Raw genomic sequence first — 12435 nt, 5'->3', positions numbered from 1 at the left:
GATTCTGACTTTTATCATTGTTCCTCTTTGTTTATGGCATCACTACATCTGACCAAAGAAGATGTGAACTCATCATACAAAACTCACTCAATGGTGCAATGTATATATTTTTTTCAAGATAACATAAGTCTTTTATTGTAAGTCCATTTATTTATGTTACAATGAGAGTATCATAAAAAACAAAATTATCTTATTAATTTAAAAACATATGGGGTGCTTCTTGAATTTGTGTGTAGTTCTTGTGCAAAGGCCACGCAACTCTTTTTCTGTATCATTCCAATTTCAGTATATGTGCTGCTGAAGCAAGCACAACATGTATATTCTTGTTTATGACATATATGGATTTTCTGCATAATCAGTTTTACCTCATCACTGAGGAGGAAAGCCCTATATATTTAAAAAGGGAGTACCATGTTTATACTGGGAAAGAGAAGAAAAGACACTGTAATTCATGGAATACTTAATGATATAAGTGCTGTGTGAAGTGTTTTATACAGATTTTCTCTTTTAGCCTTTATTTAAAGACTATGAGCACATTTTAGTCTTCCCATTTTATAGATTAAAACTTAACCTAGAGAGGTTACATATTTTCTCAAATCCAAGTTGAGAGAATGAATGAATGAACTAGAAAAGAAACCTAGCTCTATTTATGGAAAAATTTTATGATTTTCATACTAAACCATGCTACTGCTCCCCTATATAATTTATTTATTCATTTACTCACAAATATTTATTTACTACCTACTTTATGGCAGACACTATGCTAAATTATAAGGACAGAGAAATTATCAGTATATGTTTTTCAATGGTAGAAAAATGACAATTAAAATTAATTTTAAAATACTGTGATTATTCTTTGAAAGGAGGAAAGATCTCTTCTTATATATTAATATCCTAGATAAATGCAAGAAAATTTTGTTACACAGTAAAACTTTATTCATAGTAGTGATTTGTGATGTATCACAAACGCTTCTTGCTACACTATTGTATGATTTAAGAGTATGTGGTATGAACTGCTAGACAGCAAGATCTAGTTTATGTTTAGATATATTGATTTTTCCAGACTAGATATCGTTTTTTAAAAATGGAACTTTTAGGAGAGCTGTATTTGAACTTGTTACACATGAGTCTGAATTCTGGTTAAGCAGAGAAATCCATCTTAATGGAGGTAGGGTTGAGAATTGGAACTCTAGGTAGTGGCTCTCCACACCAGTGGTTCTCAAACTGAAACATGCATCAGAATATCATATGGGGGTTGTTGAAACACAGATTTCTGGCCTCTTGCCCTACTCCTGAAATTTCTGATTCAGTAAGTCTGAGATGGGGCAAAAAAATTTACATTTCTAATAAGTTATATTATATTTATATTTCTAATAAGTTCCTAGGTGATATTGATGCCATTAACCTGAAAAAATTTATATTTCTAATAAGATCCTAGGTGATATTGATGCCATTAACCTGAGGACCACACTTGGAGAATCATTGCTCTATAGGAAATATTTTCATAACTTCTTATACAGAATAGGCAAAAATGGGAATAGTTGATATATTCCCTGGGCCAATTTGTTCTGACCACTACCAACTTTTGCCTTGGCCTCACTCATGAGATCTGATGACCTTTCAGTTCATGCATTAGGAGCCAAAGAACTCACAAGATGAACATCAGTAATCTCCCTCTTTATAAAATAGTTTAATTTTATTTTTAAGTTTTTTGCAGATATGATTTAGTTTGTTCATTTATGCATTCATTAAAATTAAGGTAAACTTCAGAGGACTTTGTTAAATGAGAAAATGTAGAAAGTTATATAACACAATTTTCCCTGTTTTCTCAGGGAAGTAAAAGCCAGTTGCACTAAAAACATTTTGAGGAAACAGATATGTATGGGGTGATTTGGTGCACATCTGTGGTACAAAGGAAATTTTATTAACTTCAAACAGAATAAGTGAACTCCAAAAGGAGTGACACCTCTTCACATTGCAGAGGAGCAAACTGTGTTTTCTTGTACCTGGCACTTAATCCAACCATCAAACCCAATGGGCATGAGTTTTGCTAACTTGAGTGAAGTGATAACTAAACATTTCAAACTCAGACTTGAATGTTTTGGTATAAAATATAAAGTGCATTCAGCTGAAACCCTAATCTACACCATTTTGATTTTTTCCCCCTTGATTTATGTTTAGTACTTTGTTAGAAGGTTTGCTTTTCATTTGATTCCACATGGATGCAATGTTTCCTGTCTCATAGCCAAAGTCAACCTTTTAAGGTCTATAGGAGTGTTGTAGGCATATAAATTTTAAGAAGTAGAGAGAATGCTAAAATTCAGGACCACCTAAATTGCCAGAAGCAGCTTTAGAACCACACAGGTCAGTCAGTGTCCAAGTGGTCAAAACAAAGACTACTCAGGGCAGAGGCTAGGAAACCTGACAGTCGCAAAGCTTGTGGAGTAGCGTTCCTCATAATGGAAGGCGAAATGAGACATCAGTGTAATCAGTGAAGGTTAAACAGACCTGGGATATATTAGTCATGGATCTTAAAACAAAAAAAAAAGCGGAGGGGGGGATGCTTTACACTACTTAAAGAGATTTCTGCAACCTTATTTCTAAAGCTTGGCAGCCTTAGGAGGTAAAGAGTCTAGTTCATAAGGCCAGAAATTATATGCAAACTTTTAAAAAAGTTCTTACCTTGGCTAATTGAGATTGGAATGCTGAAACAGTACTATGGAAGAGAGCCATGTATGAATAAGATGGAATCAAGTGGCTCTTCTGGGTTCATGTAATTATTTTCTTCTTGTGGTTGTGAAGATGATTGATGATTGATAATGAAGTTAAATTATAAAAACTCACCTTGCCTTTTGATTATATTCTTTTTGAGATGGAGTCTCACTCTGTCACCCAGGCTGGAGTGCAGTGGCACAATCTCAGCTCACTGCAGCCTCCGCCTCCTGGGTTCAAATGATTCTCCTGCCTCAGCCTCCCGAGTAGCTGGGACTACAGGTGCGTGCCACCACACCCAGCTATTTTTTTTTAATTTTTTTTTTTGGTAGAGACAGGGTTTCATCATGTTTGCCAGACTGGTCTCGAACTCCTGACCTCAGGTGATTCACCTGCCTCAGCCTCCCAAAGTGCTGGAATTAAAGGCGTGAGTCACCACACACAGCCATTTTTTGATTATATTCTTATTAGATCTTTCCAACATTTCCAAAATTTCCAATGTGTACTATGTGTAATGGTTTATAAACAAAGTCTGTTATTGTTGATATAGAATTGGAGGCAGCAGATGCATTTGATAAACAATTTTAACACTTTTGAGAAAAGAACTTTGCAACATAATAAAAATTACAGCACCCAAAGAAGAAAATTTGTGGATCCCATTAAAGCTATGTAAAATCCACAAATAATTCTTTTGAATTATCCCCCTAAAGAGTCATTTAATTTAAAAGGAGAGAAAAATGCTTTTTATTAATTTTCATCACCACACCTTCCCTGCCCCCATTCAAGAATGTTGGAATCAAAATGGGAAAAAAAACTGGAATGTTTACTACAATATGTCCAAGTATTTGAAGGGTCTTACCAAAAGTAATGAAACTGTCAACATGGTTTCTTTTAAGTTTATTATGTGTCTATGAACTGGCAAATGTAGCACATTTGTTAGAAGTTTTCTAATATTCACCTTCAGAGTTCCTTTGCTGAAAATAATTCAGAAAGTCAGAGCTCCAGGAGCTAAACTGGAGTTTTTATTGATCATCAAGTGTCAAGTACTTAAAACTGACTTTGCTCCTTCAACTAGTCACATCCTTCAACTAGTCACACAGAATTAGGTTTAAACAATTTCCAGATCATTTGCCTTTATATTTTTCAGTTTCCTTGGAATTCTCAGCAATTTCTTGTAAGATTTCAAAACTTATGCTTAAGAATAAAAAATGTAACAGAATACAGGAAATTTTATTTTTTGAGCACTGACACTTTCGTTTTATAGCAGTTACTGGGGGTGTTGACCTCTTCCTCAGAAATAGCAGTAGTGGTTTAATGAAGATTGTGAATGTTTCTTAGTTTATGTCTCACCCCAGCCAAAATTAGAAAGTAAGTTATTGTTCTTCTATCCAGTCTTCATTTTATCCCCTCAGAAATATTCATACTATTTTATCACTAAGTATTTCTTTTTGTTTTCTAGGCTCATTACATAGGCTTGATCTCCCTGACCTAATACTCTTGCATGAAACAGGTCTTAGAGTATTCATTTGGCCAATTCTGTTGGCTTCATGATGTCCTGCTCTCCCAATGTTGTGCCACTCCTGGCCTAGTGCTTTTTTCAAAACCTGTAGGCATCTAGGGTGTCATTTTCTCTTCTGTTGATGTGCTACAGGCACATTTAGGAGGATGGGCCCCAGAATACTTAAAAAAAATACTTTCAATAGAGAGATAACAAGGTATAAGTATGTTGTGGTTGTTCAAAACATACTTGTTGTATAAAATTTCCTGTTTAATGCTGGAGATAATGCATCTTGCCTTTGCACCTAACTCAAGTGGGTATTTTAATCTATTCAGGTAGGTTAACTGCAGCCTGCTGATAATTCCCTAAAGATTATGGGAATATAAAGAGGTTATTTTGGATTAAGTTACTCGGTCCTTATTCTTAGAAAGTCATATTATACAATGTCAACAAAAACTAGAAGCAAAACAAAAGAGAACATATGGGATGCTATAGGAATGGATAGCAGAGTGATCTCATCTCTTTAAGGGGTCAAGGAAGGCTTCCCAGGGAAGAAACATCCATAGTGAAACCTGAAACATAAGTAGATATTAACAAATGAACTCAAAGGAATCCAATATTGCAGAATCATAAAGTCAAGGGGTCATGCATTTTAGATGAGACTGAAGAGAAAAGCAGGGACCAAGGATCACAAGGTCTGATAAGCTTTGTAAAGAAGTCTATTTATCTTAAGGGAGAGGGAGAACTATTGAAAAACTTTCAACTGGCAATGACATGAATAGATTTGCATTTTAAAGGCTATAGTATCCTCATGCTGTGCTGTTAATAATAAACACTTTAATGCCAATTAATTCATAATCCTCTTTTACTAACCCATACATTAAATTATTACATAGTAACTACCGGGTAATGAGAAGAAAAGACAGGCTGAATGGTGGAGTCTGGGGTGACAAGAAGCATCACAAGATATGAGATATAGGGAAAGAGGGAAGCATAGAATGATATACTTGGGTGAATGAAAGAAGGAAGGGAGAACAGAGAGACCTAGAGGAAGGTGAGCAGACAGGCAGTCAGACCAAACAAGGTGCTTTCGCATTCATGCACAAACTCTTTTAAGTCTCACAATCCATTTTGCAAAAGAGAAAACTGAAACTCAGAGCAGTTGACAGCTCAAGAGAGGTAAATTTGCCCAAGATCACATAGCAAATGGCAGGGCTGGAATTTTAATTTAGGTTCTTCCACTGTATATTCAATGCCTTTTCTGATAAGGAATCTTGTCTTTAAAGTTGGGAACATAACAAGAGTGAGTGGAGGTATAGTCTATATTCCAACATATAGCTAGAAGTTAGAAATTACCCATTGTCATAAATTTGCCTGTGATTACCCCTCATTGTGAGACAGATATTCAAAATCAAATGCTTGCAACCCAGTGGAAGAACTGTATGATGTTCTTTACTGAGTGAATCCTTGTGTGATTTTCAAGGTAGAAAATGATTAACATTTCAATGTTCTCCCCTTCCAAGGATCTATGTAATACTGTGTAGACTGTCAGCTGCTGAACCACATCCAAATTTCCTTTTTGTATTCAGCAAGGCTATGTCATTTCTTGTTTAGTCAGTTGTTATTTATTATTAATTTTATAAATATTTATTGAGCCTAATGTAATCCAGGTACTGTTCTATGTGCTGGAAAACATCAGTGAAAAAAACAGAACATCTTCTTTGTTCTCATTTATTTAGTGTACTTATATATTTTAGTCTTTAATTACTCTGTGTCAAACAATAACACATTTAAAATTGACTTAAACTTTCCATTTTTAAATTTCAAAGGCTTCCATTTTTTCCCCTGCCCCCACATCTAGTTCCAGAATATTGGGATTGGCAAAAATGTACATGCTATCCATCAATACACTTGACATTTTGGAGATTTTGATTCTTCCCTCCTAGATTTCATTGTTAAAAAGGAAAGAGAAGTGAAGTTCTTTTTATGATTAAACATGCTATGACTCTTAACAAGTATTTACCTTCTGATTCAATCCTTGCTTTTCCTTGTGTCATGATGTTCCTATATTCTTATTCTCCTTAGGCAATAGTGAAGACATTTTGCTGTCCTATTATGTCTTTATTATTATTATTATTATTATTATTTACTGAGACAGAGTCTCACTCTGTTGCCAGGCTGGAGTGCAGTGGTGTGATCTTGGCTCACTGCAACCTCCGCCTCCCAGGTTCAAGCAATTCTCCTGCCTCAGCCACCCCAGTAGCTGGGACTACAGGCATGTGCAACCACGCACAGCTAATATTTGTATTTTTGGTAGAGATGGGGTTTCACCATGTTGGCCAGGATGGTCTCCATCTCTTGACCTCGTGATCCGCCCGCCTCGGCCTCCCAAAGTGCTGGGATTACAGGCGTGAGCCACCGTGCCCGGCCTTATGTCTTTTTAATATGTGGTGTCTGCATTTGTAGCATGAGTGATAAGGAGCACAAACCAAATCTTGGAATTTGATAAAATACCTTCTTTCTAAACTATATGAGTTCATTTTCAGAGAGGTAATGTAACCATCCCAAATACCTGTCATTTAAACAACAAGTTAATTATTCTCTAAGGATACATATTATAGCCGATATATTTTATGGATAACCAGAGATGGCTTCTAAATTGTGATGATTTCAACCATATTCTGTCTTACTTAAGTTTCCAAACGGTGACATTTACCTCATTGTTATCCATCATCATCATCTATTTCTATAGATGTCCTATAGATATCTATTCCTATCTAGTCTGTCACCTTATTCCTATATTACTTCCAGAAAGGAGCATTCAGACATTGAGTTTATGTTGAATTGACATATTTATCTATAGTTCCTGACTCCAACTACGAAAAAAATAATCCTGTAGATTAGAATATAGTTTTTTGCAGAACTAAAAGGCATTAATCCAAAATAACTCCTGACCTTGTATTCATTGGTTGGTAAGGTTTGGAATACAATGACTTCTCCAAGAGCTAGTAAACAAGGGAGGGATCATAAGGCTAGTTATTGACTAGATTGATGGCTGTAGGAAAAATTCCAGATTGGTTGCTTTCATTACCCCACTGGTTGTCAATTGCCACATTTGTTGATATCACAAATGTGCAGAGTAGCAAGAAGATAAGATGCCCAGAAAATAGAGGAGAAGAATACTTCCTTGACCTTTAGTTTTGCTGAAAAATTGTGCTAATATCTTTCTGGATGGAGTATTGGGGCTATATTTCTGATTACAGATGAAGAGAGGAAGCATGATTAAAGGCATGTAAAATGGAGCATGTGTGGAGAGCATTCGTGACAGCCCTTATAGGCTTGAGCTCTGTGATGACCAGAGCTACACATGATAATCTTCAGTGGATCTGCATCATGATTTTATACAAAGGTAAGGAAGTGGTTTTTTTCTTTTGATTTCATTTCCAAATTGAACATAATCAACATTGTTATTATTTTTTTTTGCTTGTAGGGATACACTGGCCAGGTATCTCTGAGAACATCATGTCCTGGTGCCTAGGTCTTTTTCCTGACATTACAGAGTTCAATATGCTTTATGTACAGTTGGGATTTTCATTCCCAACTTTTAAGCATATTGTTACGGAAGTTTAACTGCTAGTTTTCGCTGATTTATGTAATTTCCTAAAATCCATTTGCAGTTATTCCCTGCTACATACTGAGGAAAAGGAAGAAGGAGGAATAGATAAATCTAGCGTCTCTCTTGAAAACCACAGTTTATGCAATGGCCATTGTTTGATTTGTCTACTCTTTTTTTTTTTTCTTTTCTTTTTTTTTGAGATGGAGTCTCACTCTGTCGCCCAGGCTGGAGTGCAGTGGCACGATCTCAGCTCACTGCAAGCTCCTCCTCCAGGATTCACGCCATTCTCCCACCTCAGCCTCCCGCGTAGCTGGGACTACAGGCACCCGTCACCACGCCCGGCTAATTTTTTGTATCTTTAGTAGAGACGGGGTTTCACCGTATTAGCCAGGATGGTCTCGATCTGCTGACCCCGTGATCCGCCCGCCTCGGCCTCCCAAAGTACTGGGATTACAGGCGTGAACCACTGCGCCCGGCAAATTTGCCTACTCTTAATCTGAAATATAAAATCATCTTCCAAGGGATAGGGATTCTACTTACTTATACTGAAACGTCGTCATGGTCTCTTTTTGTTATTACTATTGTTGTTTTATTTTGTCTTATGTAATCAAGAACAAGAGAAGTAATCATCCTTAGCTGGTTGCCTCAAAAAAATTTCAAGAAAATTGTGTTTTCTTAGCCGCGTGCAGTGGCTCACGCCTGTAATCCCAGCACTTTGGGAGGCTGAAGCGGGTGGATCACTTGAGGTCAGGAGTTAAAGACCAGCCCGGCCAGCATAATGAAACCCCATCTCTGCTAAAAAAAAAAAAAAAAATTAGCCAGGGATGGTGGCCTGCACCTGTAGTCCTAGCTACTCAGGAGGCTGAGGCTGGAGAATCACTTGAACCTGGGAGGCGGAGGTTGCAGTGAGCTGAGATCGTGCCGTTGCACTCCAGCTGGGTGACAGAGAAAGACTCCGCCTAAAAAATAACTAAATAAATGAAAAATAAATACATAAATAAATAGAAAAATTATGTTTTCTTTAAGAGGGGTGAGGCAAACTGGGGTGGGCACACAGAAGAGTGACCAGGATAGGCAGGAAACATGGTGTCTTCCCTCTTGAGAACAGTGGAGGAAACAGGGTTGATTAGTCTAGAGAAGCGACTTGCTGCAAACTTTCATTTATTTGAATGGTTCCTATGCAGGAGAGGCCTAAGGCTTAACCTTGGACCGCTTCAGAGGATAGGATTAGGACAAAAAAGTGACAATTATAGAAAATTTAATTTGAACACATTAAAAAATCGGTTTATTTCTATTGGTTTGAAATGTGAAAAATGGAAAAGGCTGTCTTGAGAGTACTCTCCTAAATGAGTACATAGCAGTAGTAGTATTTCCCACACAGAAGCTGGGAAGCTGGCTGACAACTTCGCTGGACTGTGCTGAGGAAATTCATACATCAACTTGAGGGTTAAATAGATAACCTTGATGGTCCTCTCCAACTCTGAGATTAAGTGTGCATTAATAATTCTTATGTAGCAACTGAAACAAGATATTAAGAGACTTAAAATATTTATTTTGTGAACTCTTAAAGGGCACTCGGTGCTCAATAAGATGTTCACTTACTGGAAGTGAAGCATTAGACAAAAGACTATTATAAGACTTCTTTGAAGAATATCATTGTCCTCTCTATTCAAAGGTAATTATTTTGGGCAATATTTGTGAAATAAAAGGTAAGTTTTTCAGGCAGTGTTCTTCATTCATGGTCAGGAACAGCTTGCTTTTTGTCTAATGATGCTAGCTCATTTCTCCATACTCATGTGTCTTGCATTGTGGTCAACAATGATCATAAAATGAGCTCTTCTGTCTTTAGAAACTTCACACTACACAGATCCATCTGTTCCTTTTTACCTAAGCCGCGTTGGTCCTATGGCTTCCAGCTGTGTCTCAATTGCTAATTCATTCTTAAAGGAGATGGGTTGGCTAGATAACTTTAATAGCCTTGTTGATCATTCTATACCCTATGTTGACTTAGAATTATACGGTTTTCTCCAATTTAACTTTTTTTTTTTTTTTCCGGTAAGCTTTTCAGCTAGCTGTATTTTCTTAATTTTCAGATAAATTAAAAATTACATTCTTTTCTTTCTTTGTAGATCCCTATATATGCTTTAGGTAATTGACAGCTTCTTACATTCTGTATGAAACAAGCTTCATTCTTTTTCTGATCCTCCAATGAAAACAATAAAGCCAAATATTTAAGCAATTAAAATATTAAACTTGCTCTGGTTTAGTTGTGACATTAAAAATTGCAAATATATGAAACAAAATAAACATGACTTATAATAAATTGAATTTTCCATCTCTGTGCAACTGGCATTAAAGGGAATACAACTTCAGCTATTATCTCTACTTACTGCTTTGTGAGCAGTTATCATAATAACTGGAAAATTACTCTTTCATCTCTTGATATTTTACAAGTTAATCATTTAAAAATTTGTCTAGACATATATGACATTTATTTTTCATGGTTCTCAAAGACGTTGTCAACAGAAAGTCTCAGTTATTGCACATTTTATTTAATTGTTTGCTTGATTATTTCTTCCCTTCAATTCTGTCTGTTATCTCCCTGGGCATTCCTACTAAATAGATGACGTCTAGATTTCAACATAATTGAGAAAATATGAGAAACTCTCATATTTTAATTACTCGTGCTTATAATGATCCATTCAGGGAAAAATCTAGATATGTATAATAAGTACATATGTGTGTGTTAATGCGTAGAAATGAGACTAGGATATACTGCAATATATTAACAGTAATTAACTTTGGACTTTTTAATAGGTCCTTTTTTATTTTATTTTATTCTTCTGTGTCTGATTTGTCATCAAGGAAAGCCTTTTTGGGCTTGTTATTTCTCCCCCAAATCATGTATGTGCTTCTCATTGACTTCCTGAACTGTGTCTATGGGTAGAGCTGACTACATGGCCTTGAGACCAGTACATAGCCTCCTACTCAGAAGTTTAGGGTTTAATGCTCTGCAGTTGGCAGCTTAAAATTTTTAGCAATTTTATCTTTGGATCTATATTTTGTTAAGTGGCATCAAATAAGACAGTGAAGAATACATGAAACCTGAGATCACACATAATCTTGCCTTCAAGTCTTGGCCTTCTGCTCTTGGCCATTTTGTGCACTTATTTCTCTCCTCCCTCACTTTATCTTCTATCCTGCTCTGTAACCACTGCCTCCTTTCCCCTTTAGTGGGTGCTTGGACATAGACATGAGGAAGGTCAAAGTCAGTTAAGGCTCAGGTGATGTGTGTTGTGTAGCCTCTGGGCATGGTTCATGGAAGTGCCCAAATCTGCCCAAGCTAGCAGCACCATGTTAGGAATGGCAGCCTGTGGGAAGCAGAGGTTTACTTCCCCATCATGGGCTGGGCAACGTGTGTTGGCTGGGTGACTGACAGTTGGAGAAATTCAGCTTCAGCAGTAAATGGATTGTGTGTGAAGCGTCATGGGACTAGGTCTCCCAGGGTGATTGTGAGGGTCTGAACTCATTTAGATACCATTCTCATACCCAAGCAAGCATGATATTGTATAATGAAAAAAAAATGATGCAGTTTGAGAGAGAAACCAGAAAAATATTTTCTATTTTAGTACCTTAAAATGCACCTTTTTCTGCTTTTTGAACATGGCCCCACATTTTCATTTTGCACTGGGCTCCATAAATCATGGACCTGGCTCTGCTTGTGATGCCCTTCAGATATCTCCCGTCAGAACCCAGTCTAGAGGGCTGATGGCATAGGTTTACATTGATCAGTATGGTCATCCATCTGCCTCAACTGTGAGGATCAGATAGGTAACCCCAGGGATCTTTCTTTCTGTAAAATTGATTCTTTCGAATCATTGAAACAACTGGTGTAAGCAAACTCAATTAAGTGTAAGGCATTTTACTAAGCAGTGGCTTAATAAGGAGACAGTGATTTCCTTGTTAGGGATGTGTGGTTTCTTCCCCTCTTTGAGATGAGTTTCTCATGGCAAACTCCAGTTAGGGAGAAGCCCACCACCCTCCTGCCTTAGAATGGTGAGACACAGGTGCCTTTCTTCTTGAATCTGCTTTTGATATTGTTGTATCAAATGTGTCAGTAGATCTAAGTGGAATGTTTCACGCCTCTTCCATCTTTTTCCTGGCCTCCACAAAGCACATTTTCAAATTAGAGTTGAGTTTCTTTCATGTTGGTATAGCCAAAACAACTATTCAGAAGATGTGTCTGAGAAATCCAAGGCACTAAGAGTCCTTGCCTTCCTTTCCTACTATGTTTGTGGTTTCTGCGATTATTTATCTGTACTGTAATCCTTTCTCTAAATTGGGGCATATAAATAAGATTTGATACATTTTCCTTTACATATTTTCTGTAATACTACATTAATGTACTGAGAATGTCAACTGGGTTATACTTGCGCTAGATATAGAAAAAATACTCAAACTTTAAAGTATGTGGTTGACATAATTTCTTCATTTCCCTTGTGATAAAGTTGTTTTTCTTTTCCTCATGGTTCCCTTGGTTTGGATTGTGAATTTCTGTTAGAGGGTGTTATAAGTCACTTAGTTTGTTGTCTTTCTCAGAAGTCCTATC

General features: G+C 36.7%; 1 non-coding gene across 1 annotated transcript; it reads right to left on the bottom strand.

Moving 5' to 3' along the window:
• Positions 1-202: 202 nt before the first annotated feature.
• Positions 203-310, bottom strand: LOC112439920 (U6 spliceosomal RNA). Its single transcript, XR_003028143.2, has one exon. It is a non-coding gene; the product is annotated as a U6 spliceosomal RNA (small nuclear RNA).
• Positions 311-12435: the final 12125 nt, after the last annotated feature.

The sequence above is a fragment of the Pan paniscus genome, chromosome 4 (assembly GCF_029289425.2).
Source record: "Pan paniscus chromosome 4, NHGRI_mPanPan1-v2.0_pri, whole genome shotgun sequence".
Taxonomy (NCBI): Eukaryota; Metazoa; Chordata; class Mammalia; order Primates; family Hominidae; genus Pan; species Pan paniscus.
Note: the sequence above shows the minus strand (reverse complement) of the source record. Positions and strands in the feature narration are given on the sequence as shown.